The sequence below is a fragment of the Chrysemys picta genome, unplaced genomic scaffold (assembly GCF_011386835.1).
Source record: "Chrysemys picta bellii isolate R12L10 unplaced genomic scaffold, ASM1138683v2 scaf382, whole genome shotgun sequence".
NCBI lineage: Eukaryota > Metazoa > Chordata > Testudines > Emydidae > Chrysemys > Chrysemys picta.
The window spans coordinates 13483-36166 of record NW_027053089.1 but is presented as its reverse complement, the minus strand read 5'-3'; the positions used below and the strand labels follow the sequence as shown (position 1 = coordinate 36166).

Genomic DNA, 22684 nt, shown 5'->3' with positions numbered 1-22684 from the left:
GTGCAGAACCCTGCATGTAAGCTTCCAGATCACTGCATGGTTAAGAAGTTCTTAACAGGGGATTTTCAAATTCTCGTGTGTGTAAATTAATACTTGTTAGTCATCCAAGAGGCTGTAGAATATCTTACTGTTGGAACATTTTTGTGGAGAGATTAAAAAGTCTGCAGCGACAACAGGAACTGTCTCACCCAAGCAGAGATGCTAAGCATGCACATTCCAAGCCAAGAAGGAAACCAAAGATGCAGGCAAGTGAAAGTTGACAATTTAATCAAGTAAAATCTGGAAAGTAGAATCTGGCAAGAATTAAAGCAAGAATTTTGATGTCATTTATCAAGTGGTTAATTGTTTAAAAATAAAGTTTAAGACCTAACTAGTGCTTTGCTTAAAACGCAAAGCATATTTATAAACTGATATATTCCCATCAGACTTTCAGAAGTGTGATGAACCATAAGGGCTTGTCTCCAGGTCAAATTTGTTGTGGATCAACTTGAAATGTTTCTCATTAAAACATCTTACAGCCATATGCAAAATGTTTTGTTACAAATCTTGCTCTTTAATGCATGTTATAAAACCCACTTTGGAGGTGGGTTTACTTAGATGCAGGAGGAGCTTAATAGCTCCACAGCAAAATATATGTGGATACATCTGCATCCTGTACCATGTGTTGCACATCTATCAAGTCCTCCCACCAGTATCCCATACTGCTTTGCTGTCTACCTTGGTCTCCTATAGACCTCATTCTGCTCTGGGGTCATTCTGACCGGATGTCACCTCACTGTTTAAAAGGTCATCCTGAGCCAGGTGCCATCCTTTGTGATTCCATCATGAGGAGTTCATACATAGCAGTGTTATTCTTGTAATAACTCTCTAGTAATACCTCATGCTGCTGTTTGGTGATCCCATACTATGATTCTGGCTTTTTAGACCTCTTGGGATAGGAGCTTTATCTAGCCCGGCTGGCTGGCAGTAAGCCGATATGCAAGCATCATGGCAACTGTTCAGTCAGGAGCACAACCAGAACACTTTCCAGTGCTGCAGTATAACAGAGGAGCTCCAGCTGGGACTACAGACATTCAAAGTACTATTTGTCTGAATAGAGAGTGGCACAGTCTGATCTTACTATGCGGACTTTGACTGTTCTTTGCTACATGTGTCACCATTGTACCAGTGTTTGTTGTGAACAGTCTGACTGATCCACAATGACCTAGGTGAACCCTGAGCCAGTCAGTCATGAAGGTCCCACCACCTCTATTTAGAGCAGAAGGATGAGTCTGAACCATAAACAGAGACCCATACTGTGGATAGCATCAATTCCTGGAAGTATTAAAATGATACCTCAAAAGACAACACAATGAGAGGGCAAGTTACATATGTTGGGTACTGCAAGGATGTCTCCATGTTGGCATAACTTTTCACTGATTCATGGGCTTTTAAACTCCATCCCCAATGCTTAACGCAAAGGTGGTACTGGAGACTGCACAAACTCATTTATAGTAATAAAATACCCACAGAAACACTGTGTAACCTTCCTATCTCCTGTCCCATACCCCCATCGCAGGGCTTATTAGTCTTTCCCCCTCCACACAGTCACCTCCCCTTCCTTCACAAAAACAGTGGAATTGCATAGCTTAACAAGAAAGGAGATTCTTACTGAAAATTATCTTTTTTATTTATTTTTTATTTTTCAGCATGTCAGCAGGATCAGGAAGAGAAGAAAAAGACACAAAGCACCTTGGACTATGGAGAGGCAGACTATGTTCCTAGAGCAGATGGCCTACTAACTTTGCACAGCAGTGCAGCAGCTCAATAAAATTTTAAAATGCTTATAAAGTTCATCTTCATTTATTATTTGTATTATTTACAAAAATAATCTGAAAGTGTGTTTTCATTCATGTTTGAATCTTAGACCTTCCTTTCTATTGCAAAGCATCCAGTTAAAACCACCTAACTGGTACAGTAATTCCATCAAAACAAGTACTATACTAAAAGCATTGCTTTACAAACTGCACATACAATGCATTAAGAACAAAGAAATATGTGTAGTAATGTTATGACATGCCTTACACAACATACGCATTTCTCATGAGTAGGAGCAAAACATATCCATCACAATTATTCTACACATCGGCCTCCTCCCTCGCTGTTCAAAATGTTCACCACGTGTGCACATCCCACTCCCATCATGTGCAATGCTCTCCCTTGCTCTCACAAAGATTATATCTGGTTGCTGTGTTTTGTACAATCAGAAGATGTCCCTCATCAGCATCCAGACTTGACATCAGGATCCTCCATCTACTTTTCAGTCTTCCAAATGCACATTCCAGTGTCTTTCTGCAACTACTCAGGGTATAACTAAGCAGTTCCTTTTGCCTCTCCAGTGACAGGCTTCCTAGGCCAGGAGAGCAGAGAGTAAACTATCTCCTAGAATGACTGGAGGAATGGCAATGTCATTAATGTTCATATAGACCATCAGTGCAAAAGTTCCATTTGTCATTACATGAAAGTGTCCAAACCTTCTAAAAATCATGGTGTCGTAGACATTTCCAGACGACCCCACATACATATTAGTGAATGTTCCACACTGATCAACCAAGCCATGCAGCACCACGGAGAAATAATCCTTTCTGTTGATGAACCCTGAAGCCTGATGTGGGAGGCAAAGAATGGGCACATGGGTCCCATCAATGTCCCCTATGCAATTAAGAAACCCCAATCATGCAAAGCCATTAATAGCTACCTGCACATTGCCTAGAATTATGACCTAGAAGGACACCACCTTGATTGTGGTGCACACCTCCATGGCAACAGCCTGATGTTTGATCCACCAACATCAAACTGGCTACTAACTGATCAGTAGCAGCCAGGGGTGAAAAGCTTCCAGATGGCAATAGCCACATGCTTCTCTATGCTGAGGGAAGCTCTCATGTACATGGTCTACCACTGCAGCTCCAGGGGCAAGCTCTGCACAAAGTTCTAGGAAAGTGGCTTTTGACATCTTGAAGTTATGCCACCACTGCTGGTCATCTCAGGTCTTTCCCACCAGTCAGTACTACATGGCAAAACCAAAAAAGCAGTGTTCTGAGTGAGCCAAGGAAGTGTGATTATTTTCAGTCTCCTCCTTCTCAGGTTCCCTTATTATTCTGGTTGTACAGCCATTGCACAACTTGAGATGATATACCAGCAGTCTTTATATGTATGACAACAAGGATTGCAGTGCTCAACAACACTTCCTCCATGCTGTCTGACAGTGCTTTAAAAGTGTCACTGGATCAGAGAAACAAGGAGGCTGATGCGGTGAAACAAGATGAAAAATAAAAGTTATTCTGTTTGACCACAAACCCCAGAATTCCATTGCTTTCTGGTACAAAAAACTCAAAATGTAGAGTGCAAAAAAAAAAAAAAAATCCCAGAAGGCATGAAACAGCGTGGCAGAACAATGATGCGATGTCTGACCAGAATGCTGAGTGCTCATTGCAAAATAGTACTGTAAATGGCCACAAAGATATGAAGCAACATTAACTATTTACTCCGGGGGGGATTCTGTGCCAAAAAGTTAAAAATTCTGCCAAATTCTGCATATTTTATTTGTCAAAACAACACTATATAATCATGCCAGTTTCAATTATTTTGGTAATTTATTTCAAAATACCTGTCAGCAAGTATGTCTGTAACAATACAGACGCACACAAAACCTCCCCCAGGAGTAGAGAGTTAAAGAAACCCCTATGACAACCCAGTACCTATTTCTCTGCCCCCTGTTCCCCCCCAGAGCCCAGCTGTGCCCCCCCAGCCCAGACACCTGCACCTCCACCCACCCCAGAACCCAGCCATACCCCTTCTCCCCCAGAGCCCAGCTGCAGGCCCCCCCAGCCTAGACACCCACACCCCTCCTCCCCCAGAGCCCATCTGCGGGCTCCCCCCCAGCCCAGACACCTACACCGCTCCCCCCCCAGAACCCAGACATGGGGCACCCAGACACTTGCATCCCTCTCCCACAGAGTCCAGGGATCAAGAGGGAGAAACAGCCTGATACTAGGTCCCGGGCTTGCGTGGAGTTTCCTGCATGCTGCTTTTCTTTCTTCAGGGCAGGCCAGGAATTGCAGCTGTCAGGAACCCTCCAACTCCCTCTACCTTCCCCCAGCAGCGTCTTCAATTTGCGAGCTGGACTCTGAAGGGTCCCGCTGCCCCTAGTGGCTGCCAGCAGCTCTGCAGCCCATTTCGGGGGAGGGAGGAAGGGAATTCTGCGTGCACATTAATTTCTGTGCAAATTCTGCATGTGCAGTGGTGCAGAATTCCCCCAAGAGTAATTTAACTTGATTGCAGGATAACAATGCAGGGTGTAGAAATTAATTGTGCAACAGTTGTTGCGAATCACTTAACATGGATAAACAAAATCTGCACCAAGTTAAAAATGTAGACATACTCTCAGTTGCTTTCTCTCTTCTGTAGCCCTCCTGCATTCTAAACATAGTTAGAAGCTGCAATAGTCATAACAAAAGGCCATTTTTGTTTTTTTCAGAAGGTTCCAGGTCACATTTACTAAAAATCTAGAAGTTATCTTGCACTTACTGCTAACAGTTGTGTCACTGTGCTCACAACAATCCAATCAATTTAATTTGTTTGTATAGTTTAGCTTTTCTCCTCCATCAAAGCCAGAAGATAGAATTTCAATATTGAACTTAATGTAAAAACATTTAGCAGCTGTTTTATCTCCCAAAGGGAGCAAAAGGAGAACGACAGCGAACAGGTGAAATTTTCTAGTGTTGATACATGTGAACACCTTGTCACATCTTACAAAGAACAATTCGTGCTGCAAGAACATTGAAAACTTTTTACAGTGTCACACACATTAAGAAGTTGAGCCTGGGTTATTGTGACTTTTTAGCCAGATGCCAATCATCTCTACCCTCACTACAGACACCAGTTAAAGGAACTTCAAACTTCTAGCTACACTTCTACCAATAGAAGTAGCAAGTGTCATTAAGAAGCTAAGTTGGTTGCAGCATGAAACTAGTACTCCTCCATCCCAAACATGTCACCTCTAAAACACACTTGCTGTCCACCACTCTAAGGAAAGGAAGACCCAATACATTTCTTAATTGTGTAATAAGTTTGAACAGTAACTATACAAGACAATAAAAGCCACAGAGACTCAGTGTACCGTAGTATGATTCTACAACTACCCCACCTCCCCAAAAAGATTCTGTGCACCCAAAACCATTACAAAGTCACTTCTAAGTTTCAGTTCTCTGAAAACCTGAAGACATACTAACAAAACACTCAGATAGTTTTAACTAGACAAAAGGTCCTTGATTAATGATCCCACCCCACTGCGTGAATGTCTTCAATTCCCATTAAGGAAGTTTAACTGCGCTTCGTATGCCAACGCTTAACATTTAGAATGGGACTGGGAAAATACTTATTTTGTACATTCCCTGTAGGATGCCAATATGAAGCATTTTGGGTTAAATGAGTAGTCTTCCCAAAGGTTAGTCTAGTTAAATAGGTCACTGCACTGACTCAGGGAGAGAGGGGAGGGGGAAAAAGCACAACAGAACTAAGAACGGCCATACTGGGTCAGACCAATGGTCCGTCTAGCCCAGTATCCTGTCTTCCAACAGTTGCTAGTGCCAAAGTCTTCAGAGAGAATGAACAAAACAGGGCAACTTTCAAGTGATCCATCCCCTGTTGTCCAGTCCCAGCTTCTGGCAGTTGGAGGCTTAGGGATATCTAAGGGCAAGAGGTTACATTCCCAGACCTTCCTGGCTAATAGCCATTTCTGGATCTATACTCCATGAACATATCTAATTATTTTTTTAAACAAGCCCCGGTATACCTTTAGCATTCACAAAAGCCTTGGCAATGAGTTCCACTGGTTGGCTGTGCGTTGTGTGAAGAAGTATTTCCTTGTTTGTTTTAAACGTGCTCCCTATTAATGTCACTGGGTGACCCCTGGTTCTTTTGTTGTGTGAAAGGGTAAATAACACTTCCTTATTAAATTTTCTCCACACCAGTCAACATTTGATAGACCTCTGTCATATTCTCCTTAGTTGTCTCTTTTCTAAGCTTAACAGTCACAGTCTCTCTCCCCGCCCATCGGGAAGCTGTTCCATACCCCTATTCATTTTTGTTGCCCTTCTCTATACCTGTTTCAATTCTAATATATATTTTTTGAGATATGGCAACCAGAAACGAACACAATATTTAAGGCGTGGGTGTACCATGGATTTATATAGTGGCACTGTGATATTTTCTGTCTTATCTATTCCTTTCCTAATGGTTCCTAACATTCTATTGGCTTTTTTGACTGCTGCTGTAGTTTGAGCAGATGTTTTCAGAGAACTATCCTTAATGACTCCAAGATCTCTTTCTTGAGTGGTAACAGCTAATTTAGAACCATCATTTTGTATGTATAGCTCGGATTATGTTTTCCAATGTTCATTACTTTGAATTATCAACAATGAATTTCATCTGCCCTTTTGTTGCCTAGTCTCCCAGTTTTGCGAGATCCCTTTGTAACTCTTCTCAGGCAGCTTTAGACTTAACTGTCTTAAATAATTTTGTATCATCTGCAAACTTTGCCACCTCACTGTTTACCCCCCTTTCCAGATCATTTATGAGAATGTTAAATGGCATTGGTCCCAGGACAGATCCTTGGGAGACCCTGCTATTTACCTCTCTCCATTATGAGAGCTGACCATTTATTCCTACCCTTTGTTTCCTATCTTTTAACCAGTTACTGAGCCAGGAAAGGACCTTCCCTCTTATCCCACAACTGTTTACTTTGCTTAAGAGCCTTTGGTGAAGGACCCTGTCAAAGGCTCTTTGAAAGTCCAAGTGCACTAGATCAATGGGATCCCCCTTGTCCACAAGCTTGTTGACACCCTGGAAGAATTCTAATAGATTGGGGAGGTATGGATTTCCCTTTACAAAAGCCATGTTGACTCTTCCCCAACATAGAGTGTTCATCTATTGTTGAAACTATAGTGAACAACAGACTATCAAACTGCCTGGTATTGAAGTTAGGCTTTTCAGCTTGTAATTGCCACATCACTCTGCAGTAGTTTTTAAAAATTGGGCTTACATTAGTTATCCTCCGAGAGTCCTCGGGTACAAGGGGCTGATTTTAGGGATAGGTTACATACCACAGTTAGTAGATCTGCAATTTCATATTTGAATTCATTCACAACTCTTGGCTGAATACCATCTGGTCCTGGCGACTTATTACAGTTTAATATATCAAGCTGTTTCAAAACCTCCTCTACTGACACCTCAATCTGGGACAGTTCCTCAGATCTGTCACTTTAAAATGGTTCAGGTGTGAGAATCTCCCTCACATCCTCTGCAGTGAAAACGGATTAATAGAATTTGTTTAGCTTTTCCACAGTGGTTTTGTCTTCCTTGAGCGCTCTTTTAGCGCTTCTTCATCCAGTGATCCCCACTAATTGTCTGGCAGGCTTTCTGCTTTTGATGGAATTAAAACATTTTGCTGTTAGTTTGTGTTTTTTGCTAGTTGCTCTTCACATTCTTTTTGGCCTGCCTAATTATATTTTTATACACCTCTACCCCGATACAACGCTGTCCTCGGGAGCCAAAAAAAAAAAAAAAATCTTACAGCATTATAGGTGAAACCGCGCTATATCAAACTTGCTTTGATCTGCCAGAGTGCGCAGTCCCGCCCCCCCCAGAGCACTGCTTTACCACGTTCTATCTGAATTCATGTTATATCGGGTCGCGTTATATCGGGGTAGCGGTATACTTGACTTGCCAGAGTTTATGCTCCTTTCTACTTTCCTCAGTACAATTTGACTTCCAATTTTTAAAGGACGTCTTTTTGCCTTTAACTGCCTCTTTTACTTTGTTGGTTAGCCATGGTGGCTTTTTTTTTAAAAATTTGGGATATACATTTAGCTTGAAGGCAATTCATTCTTGTGACTGTTCCTTTTAATTTATGTTCAATTAGCATCATCATTTTTGTGTAGTTCGCCTTTCTGAAGTTAAATGCTATTGTGGTGGGTTTCATTAGTATTTTGCCCCTACAAGGGGGAATTTAATTACGTGATGGTTGCTTTTAATAAGCAGTTCAGCTACAGTCACCTCTTGGATCAGCTCCTGTGCTGCACTTAGGACTCTCCCCTTGTGGGTTCCAGGAGCGACTGCTCTAAGAAGCAGTAATGAACAATGTCTAGAAATTTTATTTCGTGTCCTTCTATCTTGCATCCCTTCCTCAAGTGACATATATCCAATCAATATGGGGATAGTTGAAATCCCACATTAATGTTGGGGTTTCTGTTTTTGTAGCCTGTCTAATCTCCCTGAGCATTTCACAATCACCATACTGATCAGGTGGTCAGTAGTATATTCCTTCCGCTATATTCTAATTATTTAAGCATGGAATTTCTATCCACAGAGATTCAATGATCTAGTTTGATTAATTTAAGATTTTTGCTACGTTTGACTCTATGATTTCTTTCACAGGTAATGCCACTCCCCCCCTGAGTATGATCTATTCTGTCATTCCCACATATTTTGTACCCTGGAATCACCATGTCCCATTGAGTATCATCATTTCACCAAGTTTCTGTGATGCCTATTATATCAATATTCTCATTCACAACCAGGCACTCAAGTTCACCCATCTTAGTATTTAGACTTCTAGCATTTGTGAATAAGCAATTATAAAGTTTGTCAATATTTAGTTGTCTGCCTTCATGTGATGTAATTGAAGGAGATTCTTTCATTTGACTGTTTCGCTTCATTTCCCATCTGTACTTTATCAGTTTCTATCCTCTCCTCTTTTCTAGAGTATTCCCTTTAATAAATCCTCCCTTAAGGGATGTCTTTGTCCCAACAGTGTGCTCCTCCACTCCTGCTTTCCCCCAGCCCTTAGTTTAAAAAGTGCTCTACAAACTTTTTAATTTTACATGCCAGCAACCTGATTCCATTTTGATTTAGGTGGAGCCAACCCTTCCTGTATAGGCACCTCCTTTCCCAAAAGGTTCCCCAGTTCCTGACAAACTTAAATCCCTCCTCTGAATACCTGTCTTATCCACACATTGAGACCCTGCAGTTGTTTGTGTGTCTAACTGGTCCTGCAGATGGAACTGGGAGCATTGCAGAAAATGCTACAATAGAGGTCCTGGACTTTAATCTCTTACCTAGCAGATTAAATTTGGCCTCCAGCACCTCTTTCCTACCTTTCCCTATTATCGGTGCCTACATGTACCACAACCACTGGCTTCTCTCCAGCATTGCCCATATGTCTATATAGATGTCTCAAGAGGTCTGCACCCACCAGACAATTCACCGTGTGGCTCTCCTCATCATCACAAACCCAACTATCTAATATTTCTAATAATTTAATCCCCCATGATTATTAACGGTCTCTTCCTAATAACTGGGGTTCCTTCCCCTAGATGGGTATCCTCAGTGCAAGAGGATATCATGACATCTGGAAGGAGGGTCCCAACTATGCGATCATTTCCCTGCGCTACAGCTTCATGTTCTCCTTCCCCAACACTGTCATCCTCAACTGTGTCCCTGAAAGTTTCATCCGTCTACCTCTGTCTTCCTTAGTTCCTCCAGCTTAGCTACTCTGGTCTCCAGGGCCTGTACTCAGTCTCTGAGGTTCATGAGCTGATTGCACCAAATGTACATATTTGCCATGTGCCCACAGGCAGGTAATCGATCATAAATGCTGCATTCAATACAACAAACTGGATAGCCCCCAGTCTGCTGCTGGACTTCTGCCCGAGTTATTTTTACTCTTGCAGGGGTTTTTGTTTGTTCGTGCTACGATTTGTTTGTTTGTTTGTTTTGGGGGGGCATCACTGGCCTAAGTTTAGAGTATGTTTGTTAGGTCTATCTGGCTCTCACACTCCTTCTCTAAACTCCCCTGTTTCCTAGCTCCTCTGGGTGCTTAGAAGCTGGTTTTTTAAATCCCTGTTCTCCCTGATTTAGCCCCGCCCTCAAGGATAGCAGACTAGAGCCTCATTAGGAAGCTTTCAGCCTAGCCTAGCAGGAATCTAGGCTCAGCACACAGCCCCCCAAAAGAGACCACACTATAAAATTCAATCAAGCAGGCACATGGCAAGAAAGCACATAACAAAAAACTAAGACAACAAACTCACTCCAAGGATCACATAGTTGCTCCTCTTTCACCTGGAGCACTCCTTCACAAAACTCCCATTTGTTGCTCCTGTTTGCTAGCTAACTGTCATGTATTGCTTCTAGCCCAATCAGGTAGTGCATGGGTGCAGACCCTGGACTTTCAAAAGACCCATTTTTTCCTCAACTGAGAGTACAAAGACATCTGCAACCAACTAAATTATTCCAAATACTCAAATATGGGCTTATTCCTTTCATGCAAAAGGTACCCCTGAAAAAAGGGAGGCAACTATAGAAGAGTCAGATTAATAATACAAATTAAAAATACCTCCAAAATATTGGATCTGTGCCCAAGCTGGCTCACTGAAGCAGTTTATCTGGTTTTCTGGCTTAGATAAGGAGTCACCATGGGAACTATAAAATGAAGAGGGACTAAAAGGGGGAAATAAAATTTATAAAGCGACAATGAAATTCTCTTCAGCATAACAGACTGATTTGATTTTTTTTCATTTCTATAACAGCTCTGTCACTTTAACAATCTGATAGATCCATAGGAATTGTGTTACAGGAACCACAAGAACCCTCGCACAACCATTTTCCTATTATCAGTTGCTCCAAGCAGGGTTTGTTCAATTAACTAACACCACTGTGGGGAGGGGGAAGCAGATTTGAATGCAAGCCACAGTGGAAGTCTATATTTAAAAACATTTGGACAAAGAAAGCTACATAGACAGTAACAGGCATGCTTGAATTTGAAAACAAGGACTTCCTGCCCCTTTCAGGACCCTGCAAACACTGGAAGTTCAGCACTAAGACCTTGTCTACCTGGAAAAGTTTTAGCAGTTATATTGGTAAAACCACCACCCCAGACACTTCCTATTACAGTATACGAGTGGCTTTTTTTTTTTTTTTTTTTTAATTTAGCTTAAGTCCCTACCCAAGCAACAAGAGCTAAACCGAAAAAAGCAACTATTGCACATACAGGGGTTACACCAATACAACTATATCAGCTTAAATACACATCCTAACTTATACTGGTATGAATCTCACATGTAGACAAGCCCTAAATGTGACAGAACGGTAGCTCTTCAAATATTCTGTTGCAATCTTTACATAGATTTTTGTATATATTGCCATAGTCAGCCAACTGAAAATATGCACTGCATTCTGCAGAAGTTTTTTTTTTTTCAAAGTAACAAGGGAAATATCCTGGAGCAAATTTTTTTTTTTTTTTATCACCACCATTTAAAAAAAAAGCAAAAACAGGTAAAGATAATTAGAAAAACGTGTGCCATCATGGTAAATGTTACAACTGTAGTGGTTTTTAGCTAGCAAAACCTTAACTACCGGTACTCATTCTCTGCAACTAAAAAGCCAAAGAAGGAAGTCTCAAATATGCTTAGTCAGTCTCAAGTGAAGGGCTCTGGTTTTCACTATGTTAGATATTAATTCATTTTTTCTGCATAAAAAGGTTTATTGGGGGACTTCTAATCTTTAAAGAGCTGGACAAAATTAATTCTCAGGGCACCCATCTGAGGCATTAGCCACATTCTATAGGCGAAGAGAGGCAGATAAATTAAAGGACTTGCCTAAGGCCACTCAGTAATTTAAGATCAGAGTTGAGATTAGATTTCAGGGGGTTCTGTCTCCCAGGCCTAGTCTCCCTCCAGTGATCCATACTGTCTCTTATTTTTGCATCTTTTACTTTTAACTGTTAGTCCAAGATAAAAAGACCAGCATTTGCAAATTAAGAGATTGAGATATGAAATATAACAACTCCAAATAGAGCAATAAGTAAATCAGACTAGAACCTTGAAATTTGATAGATTGTACCCAACATAATTTGATAAGAGATGTGATTTTTCAAAGGCAGCTCTGGGGGTAAACTTGCTCTGGGGGTCTACAGTGCAGCAGCAATGTGTACCTCACTGATTGATCCCAAGATATCATTTGTTTGTGGCAACAGTTTCAGTAAAAGGTTCTTGTCCTGTCCTCCTAGCTGGAGGAAAGATGCAGTAGTTCTCTTTGAGAAGGAGGGAGTAGGAATACCAGATATATAATAAAGATGTGACACTTATTCAGATACCCGAGGCCCAACATCATCACAAGAGGAGAAAATGCATGATGAGGACCTGAGATTAACAATCACCACTGTATCCTTTTTATTTATATTTGTTGCAATGAGCCGTATTCTGATTCTATGTACAGTGAAATAGAAGAAAAGGCCTTGTGCTCAAAGAGTGCATCATAATGTGCCCATTGAATTCAGATATAGCGAACCTTGATTTAGAGTGAAGTCGGCCAGTGAAAAAAGAAAATTGATTTCAAGACAAAAGAGTCACTGAAACTTGAGATGTCTATTAAATACCTGTTTTATTGCATAATGAATTCCAGCATACAATATTTAAACCAGATCAAGATTAAACCTTAAATTTTCTGAAGAAGGGAACTTTCAGAATTCTGCATGACCTACCTTTAGATCAATGTCACAGCTCCGATCTCAGCTGAAATTGCTATTTCCCAACGTCGTAAAACACACCCTCTAAGATAGTTAAGAGTACAAAGCCAAGATCCTGTGCCAATTGCTTTTAGATACCTAAAAGGGAAAACAGTATACATTTAGTCATACAATTGTACACAAGAGGCCCTTGATTGTTACTTCTTATAGTACTAAAAAATTATATCTGAAGGTTTTTCCCCCTCCAAAGTATGCACAAAACCAGTCAGAATCTACAGGTATACAGTGACTCAAGTTGTGTGGGAAATGATTTTGCCATCCCGGGAAATTTTTTAATATTGCAAAAAGTTTTCCCTTTCCAAATTGGGACAAGATCAAAATCTTGAAAAATTTTAAACTGAAACTAAAAAAACCCCACAGTTCGTTCAAACATTATTTCATTTAAATACTTTTGAAATGTTTTGTTTGACTTTTATTATTATTTAAATTTCACTACAAATTAAATTTCAAAACAAAAGGTATTTCAAACGAAAAGATGGAACTTCTGCTTTGAAAGTGCCCAAAAAGGACAGAACACCAAACATTGAAAAACTTTTGACATGGAAATGTTTAGTTGAAGAATTCCCAACCAGCTCTACTTATGACAACTGTTCATCTGGTCATCTGCTTCGTAGTAAACTGAGTGCTCAACAGCATGCAGTCTTCATATGCGACCAGTCGACTTTGGTACAAGGAACTTGTTAAATAAAGTTGCTAAAAATATTTGGCCCTGCCTGAATACTGTAATAGTACATTTCTGTTCTACAACTCATACTAACTAAAGGACTGAGTTTAGGTTACATCACTAAACTGAACAGCATGGGTATCAGTTTCTAAATAATAACCGGCCTCCTGCGCAGGAGGAAGCATGTGCAGTCAGACTATAACATGGAAACATTATTAGTATTAATTAATAAATAACAATAATAAATAATAATAGCTAAAGTTACTTGATTTTAACTGACTGAAGATTTATGAATTAATAACCAATGCAGATTCAAATACATAAAGAAGGGCGAGGGGATGAGAAGTGGAAGAGTTAAAACTACAAAAAGGGAAAAAAATGCTGCATAATTTTCCTATTGAGTGAAACGGTGCAAGCAATACTGGTACAGGTTAGTCTTTTCCCATGTGTGTTAATTAAACATGAAACCAAAGCTCTTTCCTCCCACCCCCAACTGGGACAAGCTCAAATAAGGCAACTTCAAAATAATTAATGCCCAGTACGAAACAGTTACCTTTAGTTTCACAATTGAGATTACATTGTAACACAACACAGTTTTCTTTTGCATAATTTTATTATTGATACAACACTCGTCATACGAGTCCACAATAATAAAAGAAAGAAAATTTGTCACAGAAGTATGAAATAAAGGAAGACCTACACACAGTCAGTCTTGGTACTAAGTCTAGCTGGGGACCTTAGCAAAGCCACATAACCTTCTTGGTGACATAGTTCAGTCTTAAAAGAACTAGTCAACGTTAGTACCATTATCAGTTAATATAGTGAACTACTGAAGCAGCTGTTCACATAACCCTGCTTACAAAAAAAGAAAGAACAACACTGCAAGACAGAGTGAACAGACAGGAACTTTGTTGGCCAAGTTTATATACTGCTAAACATCACTGGACTCCCAGAGCAGAGAGATGTCTTAGGGCTTTCAACACTTAAAATGCTACAGCAGCACAGCTGCACCACTACAGTTGCAATGCTTCAGTTGTAAACACCGCTTACACTGACAAGAGGGTTCTCCCGTTGGTGTAGGTAATGCACGTCCCTGAGAGGCAGTAGCTAGGTCAACGGAAGAATTCTTCCATTTACTCAGCTCTGTCTACATGGGGATTTAGGTCATCTTAATGCCACTCAGAGGTATGGATTTTTCATGTCCCTGACCAACATAGTTAAACTGACCTAATTTTCTAGTGTAGACCAGGCATTAGTCTTGTCATCCCATCATCATAGCTTTAGCCTGGGCTTCTTACAGCACAAGAAGTCAAAGTCACAACTGCACCAGGAAGCTCTAGACAAACAATATATCCAGACCATCTCTCTTTAGGGCTAGTGGGGAAGAAGATAATTCCAAAAAGAAACCCTGAGATCATAAGCTCACAGATGCTATGTTACTTGTACATACTTGAATGATAGCCAAATACCAGCCCCACTGTTGAATTTTTCTGAAACTCAACCTATTATCTTTGTTGTTAAGTGTGTTGATCGGAAAAGTCAATATAAAAAGCATTGTGGTAATTTCTGCAAGGTAACTGTTTTTTAAAAGATAAAATGATACGGCTGAGAAAATACCAACAACTTTCTTTTCATTTTACTGACCATACACACACGCCCCCACTATAAGCAAAAGAACCCTTTAAAACAGCTGCTTAATTTCATGGTCAAGATATTTGGTTTGTAGAACTTGAAGGTATTCAAGGCAAAGATAAAACACAGTCACATCATCCCCTTATGGAAAGACCATGGAAAAGTCTATGTTTGGATGTATGTTGGCTGGACAAATGAACGTACTTAATCATTATTCAACACCACCACTCACAAAGCAAGTACCGGTAATTGTTTCTTCAAATTGTTTCCACAGTCTCTATCGCTTTTAACAGAAAACAAAATTACCAAGGTACCAAATTTAACCTTAAACTGACAATGTCCACTACTAACAGTAAATTAATGCAAAAAGCTAGGTTAATGCAACAGTTAAGTATCTACATCAGAAAATGTCTAGCTAAAGTTGTATGTTCATCATAGCATCTTGTAATTTTTTCTTCATTCTTGCATGCTTACATTACTTTTGTTGTCATAATTGACCATTCTATCTTTGTTGACTTAGGTCCACATGGAGCTCCTTGTAGGATCAGGGTCTCAGACTTTTTATATGATCAGGAACATCTCTAAACTAGGTATTTTAATAACTTTATCAGACTACCACAGAAACACACAATGAGCTGTACTAAAAATGTTAGTAAGTATAAAAATAAAAAAGTAATAAAATTAATAAAATAAAACATTTATGATTTTTGTTTTACCATGTTACTTGTGTAAAATGGTCATGGTGTATACGTCATGTACCCTAGTTTCAAAGGGTCTTAATAACATTAAAATATTATATTCTCCTAGTGTTTGATGCATTGACTTTATTGCTGACAGTTTCTATAATAAGTGAGAACGTGTTTATAGGGTTAGAATGAAATCTGTTCTGAATGGCAGAAATTCTCCTGGTACTTTTTCACAATGGTTTAGCATACTGTGTCTAAGAGAGAGTTATTTTAGTCCACATGCAAAGTTATCTGTAATTTTTCAAGTAAATCATACCAGTAGCAGCCTTAACTGAATTGCCTTACTTCTATTTGTCTCAAAACCTTAAAAAAAAAAAAAAAAAAAATTGGTCCCTGAGTGCTCCTATTATAAGTACCTACATGCCAAGTAGGTCCAGCGGTTAGGGTTCTAGCCTAGGACTTTGGGAAACCTGGGTTCAAGTCCCTGCTCTGCACAGATTTCCTGTGGGAGTTTAACTAAGGGCTAGCCTACACTAGAAGTGCTGTAGCTCATCTCGTGAAGATGTTCTATGCCGACAGCATAATAAATCCACCTGCGAGAGAGGTGGTAGCAGCTCGACCACCGACATAGCCCTGTCCGTACCAGTGCTTAGGTTGATGTAATTTATGTTGGTCAGAGGGGTGGCTTATTCACACCCCTGAGCAACGCAAGTTATACCGAAATTAAGTGATAGCGTAGACCTAGCCTTAATCTCTATGCCATGGTTCCCCATCTGTAAAACAGGGATAATACTTCTGTACCTCACAGGTGTCTCAAAGATAAATACACTGAAGATTGTGAGGTGCTCAAATATTATCATAATGAAAGCCATATAAGTATCTTAGATTAAAAAATCTATTAGATACATTTTTAAATTTGAGACATAAAATCTATCCAAAAGTTTATTTCAAGTCTAGAAACTTCTTCACTCTCTGAAACCGGAGGTGTCCGAGAACCCACCATACCTATTACAGTTGACAGTAATTTATGGCTGTGAACGTAATAAAAGACTTGAAGGGGGATTTTTAAAATCACATCTTCAATTTCAGCCTTGCCCTTCAGCACAGTTGTAATTTGAGATATACTATGCCCCTAACATTCCAGGTGAATTGAAGTTTTATGTGAACAGTTCCCATGCTTAATCTGCTTTGTCTAGTCTCACTGTTGATATTCCATCCCCTAACTAGAAATTTAATCAGGTACAAACATTTAACTATCAAACGATTTAAAGATACAGACAAATGCAGACTTTCCACATTTTCCAGTCCAGAAAAAAAATATTTTATGGCAAAAATAAATTAAAGTTTTTGATACAGTAAAGAGATGCAAAGTTAAATATGACATTACCATGGAATCCCTAGAGAAGTTTTTAAGGGTGAAAAGGATCTTTTAATTATGTTGGTGTCATGAGATTCTATGTACGTTGGATTTATAGCTTGAGTACACACAATTCTAAATGCAAAGAGGTTCAAATAGCTCCATGTCCATCTTTCTGAAAGTATTGTTTTTTAAAGTCCACTTATTGTTGGGACAAGTATGAGTAATAGGAAGATGATGGTACTGCGGGTACAGTTAGATGCCCTTGATCTTAGACAAGACACTTACCAACATTCTATTCAAACTCATCTGAGTGGTGAGCTTCCTACTTTGGGAATAGGGAGTGACAGGCATAGCACTAGCTGTGGCACCAGATACTTTAGAAATTAGCCCCATACTACAGTCAATAAGAGTGCATTCGTCTACTCTTGAGGTGCCAATGGCATAGAGGACTATTATGAAGTCCACATTAGAAGTGTGTTTGCAACCTCCTTGCCAATCTTAGATCAAGAATAAAAGCACTGGAAGTCTATATTGATTCTTGACAATCCAGGAGCAGCAATGACCTTGATTTCATAAATGTTATTTATGGCTAAAGATAAGAAAGCTCTCTTTGCTTGAATGCATGCTTAGCTAGGAATATAAATATTTTCTGACACAAGCGAGTAAAACTCATTCCATTAGGGCCAAAACTTCCTTCCCTACCATTTCACCTGCACATGGTGACCACTGACAAAAGTTATGAGAATAGAGGCAAGATGCATCCAGGTACTAACAATTTCAGCAAAGATTAACGAGTGTTCTGATTAATTGGTGCTCTACAATATTCAAGTCACACTTGAGTATTGCATATGCTGATTCTGTGCAAGACATAATTATGATCAAATCTGTTTTCTCTATTGTGTTGAATTAGTCTGATTTTATGGAAAACAATTGCCATCAATATTCTTTAGAGCAGCAGATCACGAGTAAACAGCTCTTATTTGGGCATGAAAGACAGAGAAAGACACACAGCTATACCTGGGTATCTGCGAGTGTATTAGAAACATTTCACTTTCTATATGTGCCTATGTTTTCTAACCACACAAGATTATAAAATATATGACGTGCGGCAAGACCTGTGCCCAGAGAGTAAACGTAGTAGAGCGGAGGGCTGATTTACTTCCATTTTCAGTCTCAGGATGAACATGCCAGTCTACCATTGCATTTGGCATTTTTAAGTTTAGATTAGTCACTTTTCCAGCAGACAGTAACCTAGTGGATCAGACACTCAATAGCTCTGCTAGCCTGGGCACATTGTGCCCATGATGGGCTCCTTCCGTCCTTCCATTCCCCTCACGGACACAGTGTGCTCAGGCTACCACTGCTCTCCATTCTGTTCTCCCCTCCCCCCGGTGGACAATCTGTGTGGCTCCTCCATTTCCCCCTTCCCATCTCTCTTACCCCCCACCCCCATATCAGAGTCACTGTGTATCTCCCATTTTCATCTCATTTCACCCACCTCTGGTTCCATGCCATTCCTGGGGACCCTGCTTTTCTCTATCCATCTCCACTTCCCACCCCCTTCATCTGCACCTCCCCCAACTCCAGCTCCCCACTGCTACATCTGTCTACCCATCCACCCCTGGGCTGCCTGCTTTCTTCATCATCATCATCACCATTCCCCCTGCTCCCACTCCTTTGCAGGTTCCAGCTCTGTTCCCTTTGGGATCCTGCTTCCACTGACAACACTTTCCCCCTCCGGATCCCTGCTCATATTACTCTCCCTCCCAGTAAGGCTTTCCTATTTCCGTTAGAGTCTAGGCTACGGACAATATCTCCACACAGGAAGTTAAGCTGCTGCCTCTGGTATGTGTAGGCAGCAGCAGGGGGCAGCAGAAAGATTCCTCTGCTTGCAGCACCAGGCTGCCTTGGCCCCCCAATTTTCCTGTCAATCAGGCTTTTCTGTGTTCCGATTTCCACAAAAAAATCAATAAGGTTGTGCCCATTGATGCCTAGAAATTTCCCTGACATTTCTGAATTGGTCAGACGCAGCATGACAGGCAAACAGGAGTCAGTGAGTTGAGCGTTAGACCACGCTTCACCTGGCTAGTAATTAAATTTCACTTGCCCAGATTAGATTTCTGTAGTCTAGGGATGTGTGGAAAAAAGGATTTTTCCTAGCTTGACCCTATCTCGTGGCTAATAGAAACTTACTCTTCTCAGATGGAATGTTTATCATTACCAGCTACATTTCTGATGACCATCACCATAGTTTTGGATACTTAGTCATTCATTTTACCTACACAAGATCAAAACAGACATCTCACTGGCCAAGCTTGCAAAGGCCTAATATTCAATTCAATGGCATTTCAGTGTTTGTCTGCCTGTAACACCATACCTTTTGAATGCCGCAGCCAATCAGTTCCCAAATTTCAGGCAACGTTACAGGCATCAATGAGCAGAACCCTATTGATTTGGGGGAAAATGGGAGACACATGGAGTCCTTGACATCAGAGTACTACAGCCAGGGGCTCAAGCACCTCTGCAGTTGTCTACAGAATAAACAACTGGTTGATGACCCCTATGGCTTCCAGAATAACAATATTCCTATATCATCTCGCTCTGCCTAGCCTCCCAAAGTGGACACCCTGAATGATTTCTCCCCCGGACAGAAAATATAATAATGGGTTGGAGGAGTGCACACAGCCTCTGGTATGGTGGAGAATAGGGAACCCTGCTATGGGGAGGGGAGGGGGACAGGATAATGGGGAGCACACAAACTATGGGAGGAGGGAAGCATGAAGGAAAAAGGGGAGAATATGGGTGCACAAAGAGCCCCTGCCATGTAGGGGGAGAATGGGAAACCCTGGAATGGATGAGGGGGGCATGGGGGACACTCAGAACCCTGATGGAGGGGAGATTGGGGGAACCTGGTACAGGGGATACGGAGAACATCCCCTGCCATGGGGAGAAAGCGGCGGCATAGGGGTGCTAGTATGGGGGAGAGTTGTGGACCTCTGTATGGGAGGAAAGGGTAATGGGGGGACACAGAGTCACAGACAGAGGTGAGATTGAGGGTAGTTGCAGGGAGTCCCTAGAAAAAGGGGGTGGGGGAATGAGAGATTGGCTCACAGGGAGTTTGTGGGGTAGTACGGAAGAATACAAAGAGCCCATCCTATGTGTAATAAGATCAGTCTACCCAACCCATGAAGCATGCAAACCTGCGACCCTAAGAGCACTCCAGTGCCAATTGGTACACTGTTGTCATGATATATACAAAAAAGCTCGCATGTAATAAATCACTGCTGGAAAACTAATAATTCACTGATCATTAATATTCTTGCATGATGTATGAACAGTAAACTCACAAAGGGCGTTATAGAGATGTGCTGCAAATAGGTTATTAAAACGTATTTACCAAGCCGTGCCTACCCCTGTTCCAAACAAAGGACTGTGTCTCTGATGTGAATTAAGCAAGATGTGACCAAAGAGAAAGAAAAGCGCATTTACATGCAAGATAAATAAAGTCATCAAGAGAGCAAGTGGGGAAAAATGACTATCTTGATGGGGGAGGGAGACTGCATCTTCCAGAAGCCTTCCTGCCTCTTGAAGCAGGGCCACTAAACTCTGGGAAGATATAAGGAGAGAGAAAAAGCCATTTTGGGCATCCATCACTTGAGGGACTAAAGGGGCCAGAGCTCTTCAAATCACAGAATGATTGATCCTTCAACTAAGGGGACTGAATATAGGTGAGAAACCTGTTTAGGAAAAGATTGTAACTTGCTGAAATTCAGTTTTAGTGTTAGATGCATATTTTTGCTTTTGTTTGTAACCTTTTCTATCCTTATTCCTTATACTTGTTGTCACTTAAACCTACAACATTCTGTTTAATAAATTTGTTTTACTTTTACTGTAAGCCAGTTCAGTACTTTGATTGAAATAAGAGCGTTTGACAAACCCCAGCTAAATTAATGAGTTGCTGTTTACTGTCTCTTTAAAGGAGCAGCAAATGTAACTTCTAAGAGTGTTCCAGGAGAGGGCTGGACACAACAGGGCAGATGGTTTTGGGGAAACTCAGGACTGAGGAATGGGGTCATGCTGCAAAAAGCAACTGGATGGTGGAAGCCAGGATGTGACCTACATCCTTGTAAGGCTGACTGTTGGTGTCCTGGCTGTGAGCCACAGTAGCATAGCATTTAAGGTATCCAGAATTGCAGGGCAGGTGGTGAAAACCCCTTAGTGGTCTGGTTGAACCCCAAAGCATCACAGCCCCCCTCTCTAAACTTGAATAAAGACTGTTAATCTTGGTTTTTTTAGCATATGGTTGTGGAATTAATACTTTCTCTAGTCTAAAGAAAGACTGAGGGCTCCGCTGTTGGCTTCATATTGCCCTTCTATAGTAGGGTTACCATACGTCCGGATTTCCCCGGACATGTCCTCCTTTTGTGTGCTAAAAATAGCGTCCGGGGGGAATTTGCAAAGCTCTCACAATGTCCGGGATTAGCAGAGAGTGGCTGGGAGGGCTGCAGGGAAGTCCCGGGCTGGACTCGGGAGCAGCTGTAGAGGAGCCGGATCCGCCCTGCATTCTGAGCCAGCAGCTGCCTTGCAGCCCAGTCCGGCAACACTGTGCAGGGCCAGACCGGGTTTTGTTGTGCAGGGCCAGACCGGGTTTTGTTGTGCTCGGGAGCTCAGCCACGTGTCCGGCTCGGCTGCACAGAGCCCAACTCTGTTCTGAGCAGCAGGGTAAGGAGGTCAGGGGGCAGGAAGGTTCTGGAGGTGGAGGTCAAGAAACAGGGGGGGCTTTTTGGGGGCAGTGGAGAAAGTTTTGGGCAGTCAGGGTACAGGTAGGGGGTAGGGTCCTGGGGGGCAGTTGGGGGGGGTCTTAGGAGGGGGCAGTTAGGGGACAAGGAGCGGGGGGGGGGTAGGGGGCTGGGAGTTCTGGGGGGGAGCTGTCAGGGGGCAGGAGTGGAGAGAGGGATCGGAGCAGTCAGGGGACAGGGAGCAGAGGGGTTTAGATGGGTTGGGAGTTCTGGGGGGAGCTGTCAGGGGGCAGGAGTGGGGAGAGGGATCGGAGCAGTCAGGGGACAAGGAGCGGGGGGGGAGCTGTCAGGGGGCAGGAGTGGGGAGAGGGATCGGAGCAGTCAGGGGACAGGGAGCAGAGGGGTTTAGATGGGTTGGGAGTTCTGGGGGGGGCTGTCAGGGGGCAGGAGTGCGGAGAGGGATCGGAGCAGTCAGGGGACAGGGAGCAGAGGGGTTTAGATGGGTTGGGAGTTCTGGGGGGGGGCTGTCAGTGGGTGGGGAGTGGTTGGATGGGGCGTGGGAGTCCCAGGGGTCTGTCTGGGGGTGGGGGTGTGGATAAAGGTTGGGGCAGTCAGGGGACAAGAGGCAGGGAGGCTTAGATAGTCCTGGGGGGCAGTTAGGGGCAGGGGTCCCAGGAGGGGGTAGTCAGGGGACAAGGAACGGGGGGAGGGTTGGGAGGTCAGGGGGGGGCGGGAAGTGGGAGGGGCAGGGGCGGGGCTAGGGAGGGGCTCCTCCCGTCCTCTTTTTTGCTCGCTGAAATATGGTAACCCTATTCTATAGGACAGATGGGAGGGGTTCAACAGTTAGGTGTGAAGTAGCACTTAATATATTAAGAGCTGTTCAGGATTTTATCCCATGTGCATCTTATCTAAGTAGCCTCTTTCCCTAAGAGTGAAATTTACTATATGTCATCAATGACTAAAGTGTAACTCAGATAG

General features: G+C 41.9%; 1 long non-coding RNA gene across 2 annotated transcripts in view; it reads right to left on the bottom strand.

Moving 5' to 3' along the window:
• Positions 1–883: 883 nt before the first annotated feature.
• Positions 884–22684, bottom strand: part of LOC135978671 (uncharacterized) — a 33975-nt gene continuing 12174 nt past the window's right edge. The window contains exons 2-3 of one of the 2 annotated variants that reach the window (XR_010596049.1): positions 12581–12703; positions 884–10539 (exon numbers count right to left, since the gene is read on the bottom strand). This is a non-coding gene — a long non-coding RNA (uncharacterized LOC135978671). Of the gene's footprint in view, positions 10540–10885; positions 12704–22684 lie in introns of those variants that run through there. The other variant, XR_010596048.1, reaches the window with a different exon arrangement.